At 44.4% G+C, this 23,775-nt stretch overlaps 1 protein-coding gene across 1 annotated transcript in view; it reads left to right on the forward strand.

Moving 5' to 3' along the window:
- TBC1D10A (TBC1 domain family member 10A) overlaps positions 1 to 23,775 on the forward strand; it is a 49,919-nt gene that overhangs the window by 3,501 nt on the left and 22,643 nt on the right. The window lies entirely within an intron of this gene.

Genomic DNA, 23,775 nt, shown 5'->3' on the forward strand with positions numbered 1-23,775 from the left:
CCAGCCTTACAAATAAACCCGCGGATAATTTATTATATTTCTATAAGGCATTTATATACTTTCTGTCAAATGGATCCTGCAAAGCAGTTTACAATAATGTTTGAACAATGAAACGAGACAATAAAAAATTTGTATACATGAAATGGGGGGGGGGAGTTTTGAAGCAGCTGTTTTTCAGCTTCTTTTTCTGCTACCCTCGGGACAAAGGGGTGTTTCAAAAGCCCATGTGGTGGGGGAAGGAGGAGCCATGGCTGTTTAGATCAGGTGTGGGGAACTTTCAACCTCCAGATGTTGCTGAAATTCAGCTCCCATCAGCCCTAGAGAGCACTGCCAGTGTTTAGGGATGGTGGGAGTTGCCATCTGGAGGGCCAAAGCTTCCTCACACCTGGTTTAGTTTATCAGCCTGCTTGCCAATGCATATGGATATATATAGTCATTTGTGGCACATTAAAAACTTGAATGCATGCTGAAGTGGAGATGCTGTCTTTTCCGCTTCCCAAATGATTCCCTGTTGGATCATGTGGAGAGATGATTGGTTTTTTGTTTTGTTTTTCCTACAGGTGACCAAGTGAGTAGCCTGCCATGTCTAACCTTTGTGAGTTATAGGGACAAGATGCCTTGCTGTGAAGGGGGAAACAGTACTGTTGAGCCTCGTCCCCCTCTTCCTAGGATAGGAGCATTGGGTCCTTTAACTGCAGAACCTAAACTACTGAGCTTCATTCAGTGAGCTGTGACTCACAAGTGGTTTGCAAATGGACCTTGGGTGGAGTGTATCAGTGGTGCTGCCACTGTCTCATTTCCCAACTTATAATACCGTATTTTTTGCTCTATAAGACTCACTTTTTCCCTCCTAAAATGTAAGGGGAAATGTGTGTGCGTCTTATGGGGCGAATGCAGGCTGCGCAGCTATCCCAGAAGTCAGAACAGCAAGAGGGATTGCTGTGGAGCGATCCCTCTTGTTGTTCTGGCTTTTGAGATTCAGAATATTTTTTTTCTTGTTTTCCTCCTCCAAAAACTAGGTGCGTCTTATGGTCTGGTGCGTCTTGTGGAGCGAAAAATACGGTAGCTGCTTTTTCAGGGTAAAAGCAGGTGTTAGATGCAGAAATAGCCACACTCCACTATGGAGTGAAGCTGCTTTTGGCCACTTTTGTACACCAGCAAGCAATATGATGGTTCAGACCACCTGAGGGGGGGAAGCAGAAGCAGAAAAGAATAAAGATATGAAATAGAAGCACCTCCTACGACATAATGGGTCAGTGTGACCAGCTGTTAACCGGAAGGTTGGTGGTGGAAGCTCACCCAGGGACAGCTGTGGGCTCTGTGTTGAAGCCTGAGATTGAAGGTGGATCCTGGTTGGCTGTAAAGGAGTTCCGCAGAATTGATTTGTTTTTGTTTTTTTCAAATGGGCTTGTCAATTTCACTTTTGCTGTCAGAAATGAGGAAGTGAAAATGACACATCCTGTTCACTACCCTGGAACAATGGGAGTGGGTGGCCTTCAAACAGTATGCCAGTAGGCAGATTAAAAATCTCAAGAGATTCACAGAATGGGTGAGGCACTCCCTGACTGGGGGGGGGGGTAGGGAGAGAGAGAGGAGGATAGACTTAAAGCAGTGAAAACACCCTGTTTTTGTTTATTAAAAAAACACATAGATTCGGATTCGAACTTGTAAACTGGGGCTATACTGCGAGGGAGCGCTGAGTCTACACAATATATCCAAAATCTACTGACAGTGTAGGCGTTGGACATGGGATGGTAGAGGAATTTGTGTTGCTCAACTTGTATCTCTCTGATTTCCCTTTCTGCTCATGCCTGCAGCATTAGCCTATACCAGGGGTCAGCAAACTTTTTCAGCGGGGGGCCGGTCCACTGTCCCTCAGACCTTGTGGGGGGGGGCGTACTATTTTTTGGGGGGGGGGTGAACGAATTCCTATGCCCCACAAATAACCCAGAGATGCATTTTAAATAAAAGCACACATTCTGCTCATGTAAAAACACCAGGCAAGCCCCACAAATGATCCAGAGATGCATTTTAAATAAAAGGACACATTCTACTCATGTAAAAACACACTGCTTCCCAGACTGTCCGTGAGCCAGATTTAGAAGGCAATTGGGCCAGATCCGGCCCCCGGGCCTTTGTTTTCCTACCCATGGCTTATACTGTACAGTATTAGATATTGCCACTTATTAAAAGGTGCCTGCACTGTCTGTGCTTTTCCTTCTTCTGGTAGGAATCTCAATGAATGTGGTAGCTGGAGAGAAACTGGTATTTTCCTAGCAACTAAAAATAAAATTGTGGCACTGCCTTCATTGAGGAAATACATCTTGGATACTTGCTTTTGGTGTGAATATACCTAGGTCTGAAATATTGTCCAGCACTTTCTGACTACCTTGTATTGAAAGGAGCAGGGGCACAACTGGACAGCCTGATCATCCTATCACAGCAGACCTGTTAGCTCTTACTGTGGCCCCAAATGGACTGAGGTATCTAAGAACATGCTACCTCCTGTTGGGGGTTCCAAGATAAGCCATTGTTTACCGGGCCCAGTTGACTTAATTCAGTTGCTTCTAGTATTGAGAGGAGATCTGGTGTGTTTAGGAAGAAAATAGTACGCTGAATCAAAGAGGCGTAGGGATTGGAGTGTAGGTTTCTCCGGTTGAGTTCATGGAGACTAGGAGTCAATATTTGCCACCCACACATAGCAAACGGTTGATGTTCAGGGCTGTTGGAAGATATGCAGGCTGAGTGAATGTTGCTTTTTATGAGAGCCTTTGCCAGACTGCGAGAGCTCCTTAACATGCAGGAGGAGTGTCTGGAATATGTAGCAGAGGAGATAAGTGAGAGTGAAGGAGAGAGCAAGCAGCCACTACTGCAGTGTGCTGATGCCAGAGCTACTCCCTCTTGTTGCTTCGTTGTATATATGAGAGCATGAATCTCATTCGCTGGGAGGCTATGGCTGTTGCACAAAACACCCAGAAAAGGTTGCAATGAAAGGAGATTTGGGAAATTAGTCCCTGTTACCTTGGCTGCTCTGAGTGTGGTAGTGACTCCCAAATTGGGTGCTGTGTCCCCCACTACCTCTTTGAGCTCAGAGGCCCCATGAGGGATTGATCCTGTCTCCTGCTCATATGAACTGTGACATCAACTTGAGGGCGGGCCTTAGGATGTATTGGGATTCCACAGTGCAGTCTGCTGCTCTACTGTGGATGGGCACAGCATTACCATAGAAGCATCTTTATTAGCTAGGGAACATGGTGCCATCCCTGACTGACCGATCCAAAGGGTATGATCAGAGGTTTGGAGGCAATATTAACTGGGCTATTTTGCAGTCTTAAGAAGAGTTCCATGTCAAAGTGATCAGGAAAACCTATGTGCATCTCATAAGTATACTTGAAAGATGACAATTGGAACAGGCATCCCCAAACTCGGCCCTCCAGCTGTTTTGGGACTACAGTTCCCATCATCCCTGACCACTGGTCCTGTTAGCTAGGGGTGGTGGGAGTTGTAGTCCCAAAACAGCTGGAGGGCCGAGTTTGGGGATGCCTGATCTGGAACATAAGAGTCCGCCTTCTACTTCTCCCCACTGGAAATGGAATGAATGAGAAGAGGGGATTTTCCTCCCTGGCTGGAGCCTTGACAAAAATTGCTCCTCTTAAGGAACTGGCAACAACAAAAAATCAGGTAGCAATTTAAGGGAAAGACCCATAGGAAGCTGCCTTATACTGAGTGAGAGCATTGGTCCATCTAGCTTAGCATTGTCTTCACTGACAGGCAACAGCTCTCCAGGACTTCAAGTGGGTTTCTCTCCCAGCCCTGCCTGGAGATGCCAAGGATTGAACTTGGGACCCCTGCATGCAAAGTGCTCTATCTCTGAGTTACAAGGAAATATTAAAAGAGGGCAACAAACATTTGAGTCAAGGCAACTGTATGCAAAATGCATCTCTTAGGAACTTTCATCATGATCATTTTTGCTTGGAGTTTCTGTTCTAAACAAAACAATGCAATAATAATCTGAGATGCAGAATAGGTTTTTACTGTCCTACCTTATCCTGGTAGCCATGGATGGATTTAAAGCTCCATTCAAAAGAAACAAAATCATAGAATCCCCGAGCTGGAAGGGGCCAAAGGGTCATCTAGTCCAACCCCCTGCAATGCAGGAATCACAGCTAAAGCATCCATAACAAATGTCCACCCAGTCTCTGCCTTAAAATAGCATAAGGGTATAAGGTTTCTTCCATCTTAACCTACCTTCCATTAAACTTTTCAGAAGCATTTCAGAAGCTCTCAAATGGCCCAGAGTCTGTCTCTGCAGCTGTGAGGTCTAAAGAAACCAACTTATTCTCTCACGGCTCTGTGGCAGTTATCAGAGTTTGATTAGAGGCTTGTAGGTGCCTCCCCCCTGCTTTCTGTTTGTGGTGCTTTTAGATCTCTTCACATTCCTAGGTTGCCGGCACGAAGGTTGCAAGTGAAACCACTGACTGGAACAAACAGTTACTGAGACTTCTGCTATCTCAGGCTTGCAGATAAATCCACAAACCTAACCTATTACTTATTTTTGGCTTACGAGCATTTAATAGCCTATCCTTTAGCCCACACATAATGCTGTAGTGTTGCTTGTTACCCGACAACAGCCTGAAAGGAAACTGAATGATCCAACAACAGTCTCTCTCTTCCTGTTTATCAGACTTCCCTTACCTGGTGGCCAGGAAGGCAATTATTCCACACTGCAGGTGAGCAGCAAGTGGCTGTTGTGAAAGTGACACTCTCATCTTATTCTCATTGCCTAATCCTTGTTTCATGAACTGCCCTGTAGCTACAGGCACTTTGCATATGCCACGGGGCATGCTAAAGGTGTGCTTGTGCTAAAGGAGTGCTTCATTCCATAGCTCGAGTCAAGAACCTAGGAAGTTGCCATGCTGAGGGTTGCATTCCCTCATGGGCAACCTTTCAGGGGCCACTGCCAGATGTGGGCAGGGCAAAAAATAGATGGGATCAGAGGCAGAAGTAGCTGGAGCAACACATGGCTCTTTCCTTTGTACATTACTCTGTTTTCCAGACAAGCAAACATCAAAGGGTTCTATACACACCCCTCTCCCCATACAGGTAAAGGTAAAGGGACCCCTGACCATTAGGTCCAGTCGTGGCCGACTCTGGGGTTGCGGCGCTCATCTCGCTTTACTGGCCGAGGGAGCCGGCACACAGCTTCGGGTCATGTGGCCAGCATGACCAAGCCGCTTCTGGTGAACCAGAGCAGCACACAGAAACGCCTTTTACCTTCCCGCTGGAGCGGTACCTATTTATCTACTTGCACTTTTTGGCATGCTTTCAAACTGCTAGGTTGGCAGGAGCAGGGACCGAGCAACGGGAGCTCACCCCGTCAAGGGGATTCGAACCGCCGACCTTCTGATTGGCAAGTCCTAGGCTCTGTGGTTTAACCCACAGCGCCCCCCCCCCCAATACAGGTAGGAGAGAGCATTGATCAAAGTTTAAGGACACATTGAGAGGCGAAGTTTGGGGAGGAGGCATGGCTAGGGAGAGGCCTGAGGCCTGGATTGAGAGACCATGCTACATAATTTATATGCACGCACACGGAATACACATCCTGTTAATGTGCGAGAAGCAGTTTGGTGCCTTTTCCAGATTTCTCTGATTTTGCTGCAGTTTTAAATATTATTTTGGTCCAAAGTCTCTCATTTCCAGGAAAGATGGTGACAAAGGGGCTAGAGAACAGAAAAACAAAGATTAGAGGGAGAACAGATGCAGCTGTGATAGGAGGCAAATACATCCTGCTTGGATGGGTGCCTGGGGGCAAACAGTGGAAGACCTCTGCAGCTGGGAGGTTGACCAGCAGACTGCATTAAGCACTTTGAGTAGTACATTGAAAGTATGCTTAATGTAGCCTTTCCCATTCAGGTGTCTTTCCAGACCCACTTCCTACAAAAATTAAGAGATTTTGTTTTGTTTTTCTAGTTTTGTTTGTGATTTGGGAGTTGCCTGTTTGGGGCTGTGCATCTGCTTTTGTCCTTAGGTTGATGCAGGAGGCAAAGTACAAGACACTTTCAACTTGCATAAGGGTTATGTTCCGGGGACATGGGCATAGCTAAGATTTATTTTAGGGGGGCAGGCTTTATATTCAGGGGCAAAACAGAGTTATCTGCAACACAGTTGGTCAGTTAGCTGCAGGCAATAATGCTTCAGAACACCAGTTGCTGGAAACCACAGGAGGGGAGAGTGCTCTTGTGCTCAGGTCCTGCTTGTGGGTTTCCCAGAAAAGGCATCTGGTTGGCCATTGTGAGCAAAGGATGCTGGACTGGATGGGCCACTGGCCTGATCCAGCAGGGTCTTCTTATGTTCAGGGGAGGAGGGAAGGAAAAGGGGGTGGCAGAGAGAAAAAGTCAAGGTATTTCACCCCAGACGTCAAACCTTTCCCCATCCATTACCAGCACGACCCCCACTTGATTACCTTTGAAAGGAGTATAGCCTTCAATAGAAAGAAAGTCCCCTGCCCTTTGAGTAAATGAGATAAACCTAAGCAATATCTTTGCAAAAGGCATCCAGCCTTGAGAGATCACCGTCCACAATAAATGAATAATAAGACCTGGACAGGGCAGGTCTCCTTGTGGGGAGATGTCATGTAATATTATGTTTGCATACAAACATACTGGGTGGGGCATACCTGCAAATTGGGTGTGGGGCAGTTCTTAAATATCCTCATTTTTTTTTATTAAAAAGAATAGCATCTGTTCCCCCAAAAGCAGATGTCCGGAGCCCTCTTCCCTCCTACCACCTTGTCTGTGTTATCCCTCCACAATCAGGAGGCAGAATGCCTCTGAATGCCAGTTACCAGGAATCCAGGTGGGGAGAGATGTGTTGCACTCAGTTCCAGCTTGACAAGCTTCCCATTGGGGCATCTGATTGGCCAGAACAGGATGCTGGATTAGATGGGCCACTGGCCTGACCAGTGACCAGGCTCTTCTTTTCCAGCTGAGTCAAATACATGTAGAAAACCTTCTTTAACTAGAAGCTATTTTTTAAAGCCTAGGTTAAAGCTCAAGTCGTCATCTTGCTGCAAGTGGACATTATAGCCCTAAAACTGGCCGCACCTACGAAAGGTTGACTCGGAATTGTTGAGACAACACGCTCCTGAACTTGGAGGAGAAGCAGAACTTCCTTCATGCTAAGTTGCAATGACCCATTTTTTTACCTCAGTGGTTGTTTGCAAATGGTGCAGGTCTAATATCCCTTCAGAGTTGGGTAAACCATTTCCTGCACCCTAAGGGCAGAGTGAGATGTCAGGTTCTGGGCATCTGTCATTTAAATTATAATGTGGGGAGCTGTCCTCCCCATATGTTTTGACAATACTTGTACAGCTTGCCTGTAAATAACATGTCTTTTTAAAATTGGATTTATTAGCAGCTCATCCTCATCTGTTCTGTGCTGACAAATAGCATCAGAAGCAAGATCTAGCCTAATGAATCTGGTGGTTTGCTCTTTTTTAAAAAAAGAAAAGAAAAGAAGGGTGAGTGGGGTGTGTGAATTGTGCGTTTAAAACTAGGTCAAAGCAGGGCCTTTGCTCCACATTAAAATCCCATCTAGTTCCTAAAGTAATGCTGCACTAGGCAGAGTGGTGGGATTGGGATGCTGTTGCAAAAGTGATTAGCCTAGGGGTGGCCTGCACCAAAGATGTGCCACATTCTAACTGAGCTGTTTTATTGCAATGAAGCAAGCGGTGCCACTGGTTTGTTTTCTGACAAAGAAGCGGAACAAATCGAGTGTGTAAATCAAGCTAGAAAACGCTTCAATAAAGCCAGTACATGATTGATGGGGAAGCAGAAGCTTTTATTATCTCACTTCCCAATATTTGGTCATTAAAAAGCTGTGTGTGGGTATTAAGGCAGATATGGAAAACCTTTGGCCCTCCACACATTGCTGAACTGCAGTGCCTATCATCCCTGGCCATTGGCCACTTTTGCTGGGGCTGATGGGAGTTGTAGTTCAGGAACATATGGTGCAAAGGGGTGGGGCAGAGGCTCCTCACACCTAGGTTAAGGGGAGCAGAGGAGAGCAGGAACCTGAGGAAGTTAAAAGGAAAATGGGTTGTTGAGAGCAAGGGATCAGAATGAAGGAAGGGGTAAAGCCTTATGAGTCCAGAGTATAGAAACCTAGGGCTTAACTTGAGAATAGAAGCTAGTGACTAAAGGGGTTGGCAAGGGACGTTGTGTAGTTTACAGTCCATTTTAAGCATGGTGGCAGGCCGCCTTCCAGAGTAAAAAGCTTGAAGGCTTTTTCTCATTTTCTGAGATGGGTATGGTTGAGAGCAGTTGGCTAGCAGGAGGTGGTTTATTATGCTGGTGGTTGAAGTGTTCCAAACTTCATTGTGTTGTTGGCCTGTGGTCGGAACAACCGGCTGGGGATTTACTCAGAGGCCTGCAGCCAAAGTCTTATATCCTTTGACTCTTCACCTCTTAAGCTGACTTATGTGGCCTCCTAGTTTTCCAACTCTGACTCCTTCCTCTGTTTTTCTCCCCTCTGCCCTCATTCTGACCATTTCCTCTCAGACCTTCTTTTTTGATATTCATGCTGCTTACATCTCCTTTCCTAGGCCCATCCATGTGCCCTGCTTCTCTAGGGTAAGAGCAGCTCAGCATGACCTCTTGAGAGTCAGAGCAGCTGAGCCAGTGGCAGCCAGAGACTTCAGGGCAGCTCTGCCGATCACTGCCAGGAGCTTTGCCACTGGACATTACATGCTTTGTGTAATTTGACATGACTCACAAGTTGTGCTTCTTAAAGTTTGAGTTACTTTGGTGCACAATATTGTGTTTAAAGCACAAAGTACACCCCACCTTTTGGCATACATGCCTAATCAGTTTAACTAATAAGCTTCTTCATGCATACGTTACAGTTATATACAGTGGAACCTTGGGTTACGTTACCCTCGGGTAACGTAAACTTCGGGTTGCGAAAGCGGCAAACCTGGTAGTGTTTTGCCGCTCGTGCATGTGCAGAAGCGGTCTACCACCGCATGCGCATGTGCAGAAGCGGTCTCTCCGGTTGAGAAAACTTTGGGATACAGCCAGACCTCCGGAACGGATCCCGTTCGCAACCAGAAGTACCACTGTATAAAAGATGGTAGGGAGATTTGAATAACCTCTTACTGAAGTGGTTGGGCAAATTTTACCTTTGTTCATCAGTGTTCAATGGCACTGTGGAAATTGGGCTGGCCTGATTGATCTGGTAGAGCTTCTGCTTGGCATGCAGAGGGTCCCAGGCGCAATCCTCAGCATCTTCAGGTAGGGCTGGGAGGATCCCCTGCCTGAAATTTGGGAGAGCCACTGCCAGTCAGTGTAGACAACACTGAACTAGATGGTCAGACTCTGTATTTGGCAGCTTCCTATCTAGTGAAGCATGGGCCTGAGCATGTAGATTCAGCTGGGCCTTGATAGTTAGGAAAGGCACATGGCTTAGATGTCTCTTCCGGGGGCGGCGCGAACGGCAATGGCGGTCCTCTTCTGAAAGGGAGAGGAGGCTCCGCAGGCAACGGGTCGTCCGCTACGGCGAAGCGGAGACCCACTCTGGAAAACCCCAGGCGGCAAGAGCCTGGGGTCTTGAGGCTCGGTGGGCGCCTAGAGCGACCCTCCAAGTGCAGAAGGAACCCCGTAAGGGGCTCCGGAGCACGGAGGGGGGTTGCGGCGCTGTGAGCTGTTTCACAGCCTGAGGAGCGAAGCCGCGCTGCTACTGTCGGTGAGCGCTGATCCCTTTTCCTGCTAAATTACGGATCCGGACGAAAAAGCAACTAACTTGTGAGTAAAAGACTGAATCACTTGAATTTGAGACTTTAAAAGGGAAACTTAAATTGGCTTGAACTTGGCTGAGAGCGGAGAGACGTGGGAGCAGGAAGTCCGTCTTCCGCAGCCATTGAACTTGGAAAAAAAAGCAATCAGCTGGAGGAGTGGAGGCTGAAAGAAAGAGACTCTAAGTTTTACAGATCTAAGCATCTATTGAACTTGCATCTTAAAGTAAAGACTTTAAGTTAAAGATTTGGGATTTTTATTTGCACTTGACTTTCCTCCTCTTATTGGATTACAAATTAGAAGGTGAAACCCAGAGTCAGGAGCTGCCTGAGTACTAAGGGAGCTGTCAGCACTGCAGATTTGGATACTGTATATTGGAACTTGAAACAATCTGAGGGTATTGAGACCTTTTAAATTTGAAACATTCTTTTTGGAGATAAATAAGCACTGTCTGCAACAAAGTGACCATTTATAAACTCTGCTAAACATTTGTATTTGAAGGTTCTTGGACATTAAATTAGACTCTGAAAGACAGATTAGGCTCCCTCTAGAGGTTTGGATTATAACAGTGATTTTACATGCACTTTTCACTTTCGATTCCCTTGCTGTTTGCTTGCTCTGGACCTTTCCATTCCCATGGGAACAACTCAGTGTGACCTTGACTGACAGATAACGTTGGAATGAGTGGCACAAGAAAAAGAGGGAGAGCTAAACAAACAACTTTAACAACTCTAACCTCAGCCTCACAGACACGCAGATCATCTGTGCCTACTTTGCCCTCAGAAGTGGAGGGAGAGGGCGAAGCAGAGCAGTTACAACTGGAAGATATGGCCTCAGGAGCATCTGTTTCTGTACTAGACAAAATTTTTGAAAAATTGGAAGCTTTGGACAAGAAAGCAGATGCGCAATCAGCAAAGATTGATAAAAACACAGAATGTCTAAATAAATTAACCACACAAGTGGTACAGAATGCACAAGCAATTGGACAGTTAACGGAGGCCTCAGCAGAAAATCGGAAATTGACTGAGGACACCAGACAAAGATTTGAAAATTTAGAGCAAGAGGTAAGACCACTCACTAAACAAGTCGGGGAACACCAGATTTATCTCTCGATGATAGAACTGCGAAACCGTGAGAACAACTTAAGGATTAGATCACTACAAGAGGCAGAAGAAGGACATCTAACTGAGTTTTTGACCAAAGAATTCTCCAAGTTCTGGAACTTGGAAGAAAAGGACTTTAAAATTGTGTCAGCTTTCAGACTTGGAAGATTTATAAAGAAGGAGAGGCCCAGAGACTGTTTGATAACATTGAGATCAAAGGAGGAAAGGGATAAGATTTTGGGACTACACTTTGTAAAATCACTGGAGGTGTTGGATAGAAGAATTGAAATTTATAAAGATATCCCAAGACTACTGCTTGATCTTAGAGCCGCCTATTCTGAACTTGTTAAACTACTAAGGAGCAACGCAATTCCATTCAGGTGGGAATTTCCCCAAGGAATATCTTTTACCTTTAGAGGGAGAAAGGTCAAAGTGAGAACACCGGAAGAGAGAGACAAATTCTTGTCTACATACGGAGAAGACCTTCAAAAAGGAATTGAACTACCTTCTGGGCCTGAGGCAACGCCAGTACCAACATCAGCATCTGTGGAACCTGAAGACCCTGAGAAGATACCACCCCTTGAAAAATAACCAGATAGTTCAGGATGTCTCTGCAACTGTTGAGCTGGAATATTAATGGTTGTAACATTCCGGAAAAAAGGAAGAAAATATTTCATATATTAAAAAAAGAACAATTGGACATTATTTGTTTACAAGAAACACATGTGACGAGGCTCCACAGAAAAGTGTTAATAAATAAAAGATTGGGCCAGGAATTTGTATCGTCCGACAAAGTTAAGAAGAGAGGTGTGGTGATATATGCAAAAGAGAGCCTGTCACCTAAATTCTTATTTAAAGATGAACATGGAAGAATTTTGGCTATTGAGATACAACATCAAGGTGAGAAACTGCTGATATTAGGAATCTATGCACCTAATGAAGGGAAATCGGAATTTTACAAGAAGTTGCAGGAGACAATGCTGGACTACCTAGACTATAACAACATCATAATGATGGGAGATATGAATGGGGTCGTATCAACTAACATGGACAAGTCACAAAGTCAAAATGTTACAAAAGACGGCAGACTACCTAAAACCTTTTTTGAAATGACTGACAATATGGATTTGATTGACATTTGGAGGACAAAGAACCCACTAGGAAGAGAGGGAACATTCTTTTCTGAAGCCCAACTGACCTGGACAAGAATCGACCAAATATGGATTTCCAGAGGCCTGGCACCTAAGGTCAGAAAAGTGGAAATCTGCCCAAAGACCTGCTCCGACCATAATGCAGTAAAGATGGATATGACATTATTACCAACTGGATCCTTTAGATGGAAGATGAATGACAATTTGTTTAGAGATCAGGAAATTACCAAGAAGGCCCAAAAAGTTCTGAAGGACTATTTTGAGATAAATATGAATAACATGGTGGAAAAAAGAATAATCTGGGACGCAAGTAAAGCTGTAATGAGGGGATTCTTGATACAACAGAATGCAGTAAAGAAAAGAACACAAAATGAGAAAAAAGATAAGATCTTGGAAAAAATAAAAGAATTAGAGAAGAAATTAAGAGTGAATCCGAAGTCACAGCCAACTCTGAGAGAAATTAAACTTTATCAAACACAATATTCTAAATTGATAAATCAGGAAATTGAATGGAAGGTTAAATTAATGAAACAAAAAACGTTTGAGTCGGCGAATAAATGTGGAAAACTGCTAGCTTGGCAGTTGAAGAGAAGACAAAGATTAAATACTGTTACAAACTTAGAGGTTGATGGAAAAAACATCCAGAATCCAGTGGACATTAGAAAGTGTTTCCAGAGATACTTCAAAAAATTATATACCCAAGGGCCGCAAGATGATGTTGAGATTAAACAATTTTTGGTAAAAAACGGACTATCTAAATTGTCACAAGAAAATAGGACAATCCTGAATTCTAAAATAACACGACAAGAGATTGAACAAGCTATCCAGAACATGCAACTTGGCAAATCTCCAGGACCAGATGGGCTGACCTCCAAGTACTATAAGACATTAAAAGACTATTTGATACAACCTTTGATGGAGGTCAGCAATGAAATTATGGAGGGGAAGAGGGCACCGGAGTCGTGGAAGGAAGCGTTTATCACATTAATACCAAAGTCGGAAGCTGAAAAGACACAACTTAAGAACTACCGTCCCATCTCTCTTTTAAATGTGGATTACAAAATATTTGCAGACATTCTGGCAATTAGATTTAAAAAAGTTTTAAATGAAGTAATTCATAAGGACCAGGCCGGCTTTCTCCCAGGAAGACATCTGTTTGCTAACACAAGGAATATTATTGATATCTTGGAACTTTTGCAAACAGACATAAATACAAAAGCAGTCCTAATTTTTATAGACGCGGAGAAGGCCTTTGACAATATCTCCTGGAAATTTATGATGGGAAATTTAAAAGAGATGGGAGTGGGACGGGGTTTTGAGAATGGGATTGGGGCGATATATTCAGAACAGAAAGCTAAACTGATAGTTAATAATGTGGTTACAGAAGAGTTTAAAATTGAAAAAGGGACACGACAAGGTTGCCCTATTTCCCCTTTGTTATTTATTTCGGTTCTGGAAGTGCTATTAAACATGATTAGAGAGGATCGGTTGGTGGAAGGAATTCAGGTCGGTCAGAAACAATATAAATTAAAAGCTTTTGCAGATGACCTGGTTTTGACCCTGCAGAAGCCAGAGCCCAGTACGAAAAGAGTATTACAATTGATTAATGATTTTGGTCGGGTGGCTGGATTTAAACTAAATAAACAGAAAACTAAGGTTTTGGGGAAAAATTTGACGGATACAGAGTCAGAACAGTTTCAGAATGAGATGGAACTTAACGTGGTTAAAAAAGTAAAATACCTAGGGGTAAACATAACAGCAAAAAATCTAAGTCTATTTAAGGACAATTATGAAAAATGCTGGACAGAAATTAAGAGAGACCTAGATAGTTGGTCAAAATTGAAACTTTCTTTGTTAGGCCGAATTGCTGCTATCAAGATGAATGTATTGCCAAGGATGTTGTTTTTATTTCAAACACTTCAGGTCTTGGACAAAACGGGGTGCTTTCAGAAGTGGCAGAGAGACATTTCGAAGTTTGTCTGGCAGGGCAAAAAGCCCAGAATTAAGTTTAAGATATTAACTGATGCAAAACAAAGAGGGGGCTTTGCCCTGCCAGACTTAAAGTTGTATTATGAAGCCGCAGCGTTCTGCTGGCTAAAAGACTGGCTACTTCTTGAGGACACTGATGTGTTGGATCTGGAAGGGTTTAATAATGCTTTTGGATGGCATGCATATTTATGGTATGACAAGGTTAAAGCAAATAAGGCCTTTAAGAACCATATTGTCAGAAAATCATTGTTTAATGTCTGGACAAAATATAAAGACTTGCTGGAAAATAAAACACCAAGGTGGCTTTCACCTTTGGAAGCCAAGGCCCGAAAAAGACCCAATATGGAGGCTAAATGGCCAAAATATTGGGAAATACTAGAAAAGGATGGAGACAATTGGAAATTGCAGAGTTTGGAGAAAATGAAAGACAAAGTGCGAGATTGGTTACATTACGCTCAGATTAAAGAAGTTTTTAAAAATGATAAGAAACTAGGGTTCCAGGTGGAGAAATCGAAATTAGAAACAGAATTGTTAGAACCAAAGATTAAGGTACTTTCAAGGATGTATAACTTGCTGTTGAAATGGAATACACAAGATGAAACGGTTAAATCGGCTATGATAAGGTGGGCACAGGACATTGGGCACAATATCATGTTTGAGGACTGGGAGAGGTTGTGGAGCAATGGATTGAAATTTACTGCATGTAACGCTCTGAAAGAAAATGTAATGAAAATGATTTATAGATGGTATATGACCCCAGTCAAACTTGCCAAAATTTACCACCTGTCTGATAATAAGTGTTGGAAATGCAAAGAGTGTGAGGGAACGTTCTTCCACCTCTGGTGGACTTGCCCTAAAGTGAAGGCGTTCTGGGAAATGATTTATAATGAACTGAAAAAGGTATTTAAATATACCTTCACTAAGAAACCAGAGGCTTTCCTTTTGGGTATTGTCGGCCAAGGGGTGGCAAAGAAGGACCAGACATTCTTTATGTATGCAACAACAGCAGCAAGGATACTTCTCGCAAAACATTGGAAAACTCAAGATCTACCCACACTGGAAGAATGGCAGATACAACTGATAGACTACATGGAACTGGCTGAAATGACCGGCAGAATCCGTGACCTGGGAGAAGAGAGGATTGAGGAGGACTGGAAGAAATTTAAGAACTATTTACAAAAGTACTGTAATTTGAGTGAATGCTAAACAAGATGCTAGATCAAAATAACTGAGCACCACTAAATTTAGAAGTTTTTAAGAAAATAAGTAAGACTGTGAAATTTAGCTCCTTCTGAGAATTATAAGATTATGAAATATAGAAGGGATATAAGAATTTAAATAAGATGATAAATTGCTGACAAAATGTTACAACGATGAAAATGGGAGCGGGAGATGTGAGGAAGTCCAAAGAAAATGTGAAAATATGTTAAGATCATTGTTATATTGTTTATTATGTCTACTTTTATTGTAAAATTTAATAAATTGCTTTAAAAAAAAAAAAAATAGATGTCTCATCTGCTCCACCACCAGTAATAGAAGTTTAGCCGGCACCAGCTACATGAAGTGGGCTAGAAGAAGGCCCAGTGCTTTTAGAATCTGCAGGGAATGAATCTCTGGCAGCTATTCCAGGCTCCAGGATCTTGCTGTTCCGTTTCCGTCAAGCCATGCCAGATTCTTGTCTGCTGCAAAACTGGTTTTTCCATTCAAGCGCAGGATTTTTGCACACTGATGTGCACTTGGCTTAAGCATTGTCAGATAAGCAGCTTTATCTGGCTCCCTTCAGAATCTCCTTCCTACAGGAGGAATGGGAAAATCTCTCGCTTTTGTGAAAAGAGTGGGTGGGTGTCACTTTGGAGCTGCGGATGAGCCTGCTGTTAAAGCTCACCCGTGAATTTTGGAGGAGTTCATACTTGGCAATTCTTGTGCAAAAGAGCAAGGCTGAGTACCTGTACACTGCCTTCCATCCTTCTTGAGACAATTGTCATTGACTGTAAAATGGCAGCTCGTATACAAGCAGGGACTGAGGTGCAGAGAGAGTGGGGAGCTTTGAAGCACTGACTTGGCATTCCCGGTGCATGCATGGCCAGTGCATATTCAGAACTACTTTGGAGAGCCAGTGTGTTGTTGAGGCTAGGAGGTTGAGTTTGGACTAGAGAGGGCCAGGTTCAAATTCTGTCACCGGCCCCCAAGTTTGCTGGGTGTGCTCTCTCAGCCTCACCTACCTCACAGGGTGGTTGTAGGATTAAAAAGGAGCAAGCCCGGAGAAGGAGGCTGGGAGAATACCTTAACTAAAAATGCTTCTTCCAGTAGAGCCAGATTAGGACCTTAATTTCCCACCCTCCCAAAGAAAAGATTTCAAATGCTTCTTATGCCCAGGTCTCTTGCTTTCTTCTCTGCTCTGTAAGTAGAGAGGAAGCAAGGAGCCCTGAATAGTGTTAAGGTGGTGGGAGAGTGCAAATTCATCCTGATCTGTCCAGTAGAGGAAATCCAGCAAGCAGATTGAGATGTAATGTTTGGAGAGGATCACACCCTCTATACTAGGAGGGGGTGTGTGTTGACCCTATGGCCCTCCAGATGTCATAGGACTCCATATATCCCTTTACAGAAGACTGAAACATCGCTAGCAGAATTCTTGGAATCTCAAATTATGCAATAATACTCCATGTGTTGGTACATCTCCTTGAAGAAAATTGTAATTACCATATTTTTCAAGGCTTCTACTAAGTAAGGATTGGTGGAATGACAGAACTGTTTGAGCTGATTTTCATCTCTCTCTTTTTCCCTTCCTGCCACTTTCCCCTTTTGTGTTGTGTCTCTTAGACCGTAATATTGAGGGCGCTAACTGTTGGTGGGATTGATATTTGTAAGCTGCTCTGGGAGTCCCCTTTCTCCCTCCCCAGCCCCAGTTAAGAGCGGAGTCAGAATCCTTCACTCAGTCCAATATCTAAATAAAATACTGCTGCAGCTGTGTGTGGGTGTTCCCAGAATGGTTTGGTTATAGAATTAATGTGTATTTTTGTTAATAAGCAGTTTTGAGCACATGGAGAGGTAGAGTTTTAAACCACATCCAATAAATAAATAAATCTTGTGGCTACTGCTCTTCCTTGGAGGTTTGCCAAAGTCAGAGCCTGAGCATCTTTCCAGAAGTGCTTTGTAGAGACTCCTATATTTGGGCCTGTTTTTGATGGCAGTCAATTCTTTATGTAGGTGGAAGCTGGGTGTAACTAGAGATGGATGAATTTGTCAATTTCACTTTCTCATTTCCCCATCCCTTTAGGTTCTCTTCTCTACATTTCTCCATCAGTTTATGATTTTTTAAAATACAGTCGTACCTCAGTTCTCGAATAGAATGCATTCCGGGAGTCCGTTTGACTCCTGGAATCATTTGAGAACCAAAATGTGGCTTCCAATTGGCTGCAGGAGCATCCTGCAGCCAATCAGAAGCCGTGCCAGATGTTTGGCTTCCGAAAATCGGAACACTCACTTCTGGGAGCCAAGGTGTTCAGCTTCCAAGGTACGACTGTATAAAAAGTTCTTACAAAAATTCATCAGCCCTTTACTGTGTACAATCTCCTGATAATGCTTTTTTTATTAGCAGTTTTGCCTTATATTAAATGTATTTTGCTAGGTTTTCTACTAATATGTGCATTTTATGTATGCTTTCCCCTAATATTTGTACTTTTGTATATATTTTTTGGTTTGAGAATGCACTGCAAAATTTGGAGAAATGTGAGTTTTGAAGGGTGGCTGCTTTAAAGTTTGCATATTGTTTCAGCAAGTATGAGTTAGGAGGGTTCACTTTCAGATTCATACCAACCCAAATTTTTCACCCCATACGTAGGTGTAATGTTGGCTTTTCCATCAGCAGCCGGGAGTTGAAGAGCAAACAGGGAATTCTGAGCTGACAGAAACCCAGCAGGTCTAACAGAAACTGACGCATCTTTCCACTGGGGAATAAAATGGGCAGGTCTTGGATGAAAGTTGCCTTGCTTATCGCTCTAGCTTCAGTTTTTATTAGACATGCTGGATATCTAGGAATTTCATAGACTTGCTGGCTCTCGAAACCCCTAAACTGCTGATGGGGTGGGGAGAAGCCTCTGCATCATGGACTCTCGATTTAGTAAGGCCACACACTTCTGTGCAAAGAGCCAGTTAGATCTCTGTGGAATGTGCTGTCCTGGCTGCCCCCAGTTTTAATTTCAGTCTGGTTTGGCAGCATTGCTTGTTTCTAGAGTTATGTCTCCTTTTTCGGCAACACCCGGAAAAACTGAGTTGTGCTGGTTCTGTTAGCTGTGCCTCCGGTCACCCTCCTGCACTAAGACTGCATCTGTCAGTGCAACTTTGCTTGGCTTCCTGCTCCTAGAACCTCTCCCACATTCATAGATTATTATTGTCTGTTACTCCTTCTCCCTAGCCTGAAACCGGTAATCTAGCCTGGAATAGGGCCAATGCAGCTAGGCAGTGTGTCGCCAAACTGTTTATAAGCTGGTGCAGATTGTATTATCAAATCAACCTGTGCAGGCTTCAAGTTCTCAGGAAGGTCAGGCAAGCACAGTTTATTTATCTGACACAAGAAGTCAGATTTGGATTATCTGCTTTGGTGACTTTGTGGACCTGGTGCAAGCATAGCAGTTTGAATGTAGGTTTTGTGCCCAGGGTTCAGAAGAAGGAACCCTGGTTGATGTTAACTGTGGTTAGGGTTGCTGCTGATGTACCCCTTAACCATGGTTGGGATGAGTGAATTTGCTCTCTGGAGGGGATTCAACTGTCTCCTCATGATCCCTTACGAGTGAGTCAGTGGTATTTCTTGACTTGCCCATATGGGGTGTGTATGGATGAGTGGATGGAAGAGAGATTTATGGCCACAGCAGATGGTCTATATCCATTTTGGATTAAAAGGATGGGGCTATCTAGGTCAGGAGGTGTAAGAAAAACATGGCTGTTTTCTCTAGATTAAGTTTATCATTATTATTAATTACTTATTGGACTTTTTATGGCATACAATATAATATAAAGAAGCATTAAAACCAATGTAAAGCCAAAACAAAAGCGGAAAACACTGATATACATAAAAAGCAGTCTAACAAATCCCGCCCGCTAATAGAAACCATGATGTCTACCGCCCTCCAAATTAAAGGCCAAAAGCCTAGCACCTAAAAGTAGCCTGTGATGGTGCCAGGCCTGCTTCCCTTGGGAGAAAATTCTACAAGTAGGGAGCTACCACTGAAAAATGCATTCTTGTGCTGTCACCGTCTGGACGACCTGAGATGATGAACACAGAGTTAGAGCAGGCAGGCTAGAGATGGCAGGTGTGGATGGCCCTTTGCCTCCTGGTATTCCCCATGTGACTGCTGTTGGGGTAAATTAATAGGTTAGCAGCCAAATTTGTGGTGAAAGGGGATAAGTGCTCGTTCTTGCCATCCAAGGTAAACTGTGCCAGGGCGTGTCCTTTCCAGTCATAGTAACACCATGATTCTGCTGACTTTGTCTGTGATCCTTAACAGCCCCTTTAAGGTAGGTCACTATTCTTTCCATTGCAGTGGTGAGTGTGTGCAATTGTGGCTGAGACAGAAACAACTTGCCTTAGGCCAGTCTGTAACAGGTAGTCATGCAGCTAAACTAATAAATCCAGAGCCTAATTACCTTACCACCACCCTCCCTCTTTTGTTGGTAATATGTATCACTTCACTTACGCCAAAATGTGGTCAGCCAGTCCTGCTCCATTAGGGCCCCCCGTCTGCTGACTGTGGTGCTGGAACCACTGGACAGAGGCACTTACCTGTTTAATGTTTATTCAGTTTATTAGTTGCTTGCGCGTGAGAGTCTCTGAGCGACTTAAAACATTTTAGGAGTGTACAGCTTGACATAAAATTGGGGCTGGGGGATCAGTTAGTTGCAATAAGAGCCATACAATAACCTATGGAAAAAACAGGGAAGATTTCAACAGCAAAAACATGCCATTAATAGAAAGCACAACCGCAGTAATTCCCCAAATACCTGGGAGAATTTTTTTTACCTGGCACTGAAAGGTGGTTAATGGTGGCACAAGACAGAACCCACCAGGGAGATGTGAACTGAGTTGACTTTGCTGGCTCACAGCCCTGTCTCATCACCAGTGTGCTAGCTCTCCTAGAAAGATTGGGCAAGGGTCATAGCTCAGTGGGAGAGCTTTAATGCAGAAGTTCCCAGGTTCAATCCCTGGCATCTCCAGGTAGGGCTTGGAGGGATTCACTTTCTGAAACACTGGGCAGATGCTGCCAGCCAGTGTAGGCAGTACTGGCTCTGTATAAGGCAGCATCCTATGTTCCTGTGCTTTCACCTAGCATCACTGTAGACTCAGAGGATTGGCCCTGGTGGGCTATTCCTGATGCAAGTTCATTGGCACACTTGAACCGGGGCCTCAAAATGTGCCTAGGTGGCATTCCTACTGTGTGTGGCACCAGAAGGCCATCAGAGAGGCAACCTGGTGTGTCTGCTGGCAGTGAGCTGTGCACTTACTTCCTCTTGAGGCCGTTCTGCATCCCGGCTTTTTTCCAGCCCCCATGTGAAAACAAAGGGGACCTTGTCCAGCCCCCCGAACTCCTAATGAATCGTCTAGCCTGTTCACAGAGGTACACAAAGGCCTGTTTAGGCAGCCCTGAGAGCCTCAAGCAGTTGGGTCCATTCCAAGCATCAGATTAAAAGATCCCTAGCCCCCTCCTCTCTACCCCCCCCCCCAATGAGCAGGCCTTACTGCCTCAGCCAAATGATTCAGGAGGAAAAAACATTAGAGCGCATGTTCATCCTGCACCAAGAATGAGGAACCTGTGGCCCTCCAGATGGTGCTGGACTTCTTCGTAAAGCAGCTTCCAATGCTGGCCATCTGTGGAGAATGTTTGAGGCTTTCTGCAATGGATGGTTCCCATTTCCTTCATGCTTGGCTCAGAATGTGTTGAAGGAGTGCATTATAGGCTCCCTATCGCTCAGTGCCCGCAGCTGAATTGCATGTTTAAGCCAGGCACAGAGCTGGTTCTCTCTTCTCTCCCCCCCCCCCCAAATCCCAGGTGCTTTGGCACAATCTCAGCACAATCAGCCAAGGAATTCTTGGCATTTAGTTCTGTTGCCTACCTTAAGCCTTTGCTGGAGTAAGTGGGTTTAAAATGTACATTCTCTAGTACTGTGAGAATGCAAGTGACTCAAAAGGGTAAAAAAATGAATAAACCATGTACAGTTATTGATTATACAGTTATTGGCTGCTTGTTGAGACTTGTTCAAGGGAAACTGGCCTTGGTGGTGACTTCTGCCTATTGATACATCGAGGCACTGTTGCCCGATTACCATGCTTATCGGCAGGCCTTGGCTTATGTCTTGCATCTGCAGGTGTGCAGAATGGAATCTAGATTGAAACTGTGTGATGTGGGGGAGGGGAACCCTTCCAGTTCTGGGGAGGATGTGTTTTTAAAATAAGCACCTGGAGAAGGTTTAGGGCACTGGTGGAGAACCTCAATCCTGTGAACAAAAGTGGCCTTCCAGGCTGCTCCACTTACTGGCTCTGCTTCACACCTGAAATGTGTTTGCTTGGCTTGGCTTGTCCTTGAACTCTGATTCTGCTTGCTTCCATGGATGGAGGATGCAGAGGGAAGTGTGAATGTGTGCGGGAACTAGCCTGCTGTACTAAGCTAAAGTTTGCATTGCTTGCTCTGCCCCCATTGGCCTGTGGCCCTTGGAAGGTTTTCTAGGAGGGAATGTGGCCCTTGTTCCCCACCTGTGGTTTATGGCTGATTCTCTGTAAAGGGTGACTTAAGACTTATCATGGGCAAGCGCATCTGTGCATTGCCCCAAGAAGATTTTTCTCCCCACCTTCTTTCTTCCTACCAAGGGTGGCATTTGGCCCTCGCTGGACTACAATTCCCATAATCACTTACTATTGGCCATGCTGGCTGCTGCTCATGCGAGTTGAAGTCTATTGACATCTGGAGGGCCCCAGGTTAGCCACAAAGTGGTGAGAGTTCAGCTCCTATTCTGTGCTTGAAATCCCCCCTCCCCATTTCATAGTACATTGACAGGACGTGCATTGAGTTCAGTCACCACTGCCAAGCCTTATTGTGCTCTTGGAAAAAGCTCCTGCTAGTTGAAAGGATCTGTACAAAATTCTCCAGGCCAAAAAATCCTCTTAATTTTTGACCTTGTGACCTGGAAAAAATGGTTTGATTTATCCTACTGGGGTCACACACACACACCAGTATTTGGTATTGCTTGGGGACAGAGTTTTGCCCTACTTAAAGCAAGCCAGTGAACTCCTGGACATGATGTTTAGGGCTCAATTTCCTTCACCAGCCATTCTCTGTGCATTGCTGTCACTCCTATCTGCCCAGTCTTTTGACTGCAGCCTGTGCTGGCTTCTCCCTTCTGCTACTCTTCTTGCATTGCAAGAGGCCCGGAGGGGGGAGGAAGTGAGTGGACTGGGCTTTGGCTTTTCAGCGTTAGAAATTCCATAAATGCACATTTCCGGCAGAGAAAGTGGGAGCAGCCAGCTCAGTTCCAAGGTGGGCGGGATGGTTTGGCCTTGTCTACTTCCTTTTTTTTCTATTAAAAAAATGCCTCCTGATTCCCTGGCCCAGCTTCTGAAAACTTTGCCTGACCCTGATTTGCAGATTGTATGGTAACTAGTTGTGCTTGCTGAACCTAGGGAGTTGCGTAGCTGGTGCCTGTTCTGTGTTGGCGGTTGCTTTCCTCACTTATGGGGTGCTCCAGCTCTGCTACCCTCCTCCTGTGCGGCACAGATGGGGTTTATTGGGGCTGGCTCAAGACTATTTGCTGCCTGAGGTGCAGGATAATATGGTCCCCTTCTCCCAGGTTTCCATGTATACTAAGCCAATTACTGTGATGTGCTGTGGGGGGCGGGGGAGGCTATGCTTGGGGTTGGTCCAGGGACTGTATCTGCTGCTGAATGCAGCATCTTACAATTGGTTCATCTGTTTTCTTTCCCTAAGGAATCCTGGGAATTGTGGTTTGAGGTTGATGGGAATTCCCAAGCTGAGTTCCAGCCTACAATTCCCAGGAATCCCTAGGGAGCGAGGACTATGATTATAGCAGTCCCATTGTTGTGGTGGGTGTGCCTTCAATATTTGGCAGAATGTAGCGACCCTGTCAGATGGGTGGCATGTAAATATATTATTAATATTAATATTGCAGTTTGCATATTGGCAGAGTGACTCATGGATTACAGTTGAGAGAGGGTGCTTGCTTTGTGATGGAAGTGCAGGAGGTAGCGGATTATGATCCAAAGAAGCTCAGTGTGTACATGGACGTAGCCAAGGGAGGCGGGGGGGGGCAGCTGCCCCTATCAATAAAAATGAATACAATACAATACCATACCATACAAATACCTTTATTGGCATTACAAGTTTAGACATTTCAGATCCGTGGGATAAATTTAAAAAGGACATGAGTGAGGCTGTCTGGGGTCACAAGACACTCAATTGTTCTGCTTCACCCTGTCTATTCCCTAGACTAGAGGGGTGATTCATTAAGAACCCTTTCGGGGGAAATCAATACATACCTGAGGTTCTGCCCTCCCCTAACAAAAATCCTGGCTACAACCATGAGTGTGTAAGTCATCTTTGAAACTTAGCAGAGCCTAGTTTTTGTCTCACCTGGATGGGGGAGTGCTGAGGAATCTCTTGTATGCAATTGGCTTTTTACAGCTTGGAAAGTCACATGGAAAGACATTGAAAAGTATGGAACGAATGGATGATTAAC

Source organism: Podarcis pityusensis (genome assembly GCF_964106645.2).
Source record: "Podarcis pityusensis genome assembly, chromosome: 16".
Classification (NCBI taxonomy): domain Eukaryota; kingdom Metazoa; phylum Chordata; class Lepidosauria; order Squamata; family Lacertidae; genus Podarcis; species Podarcis pityusensis.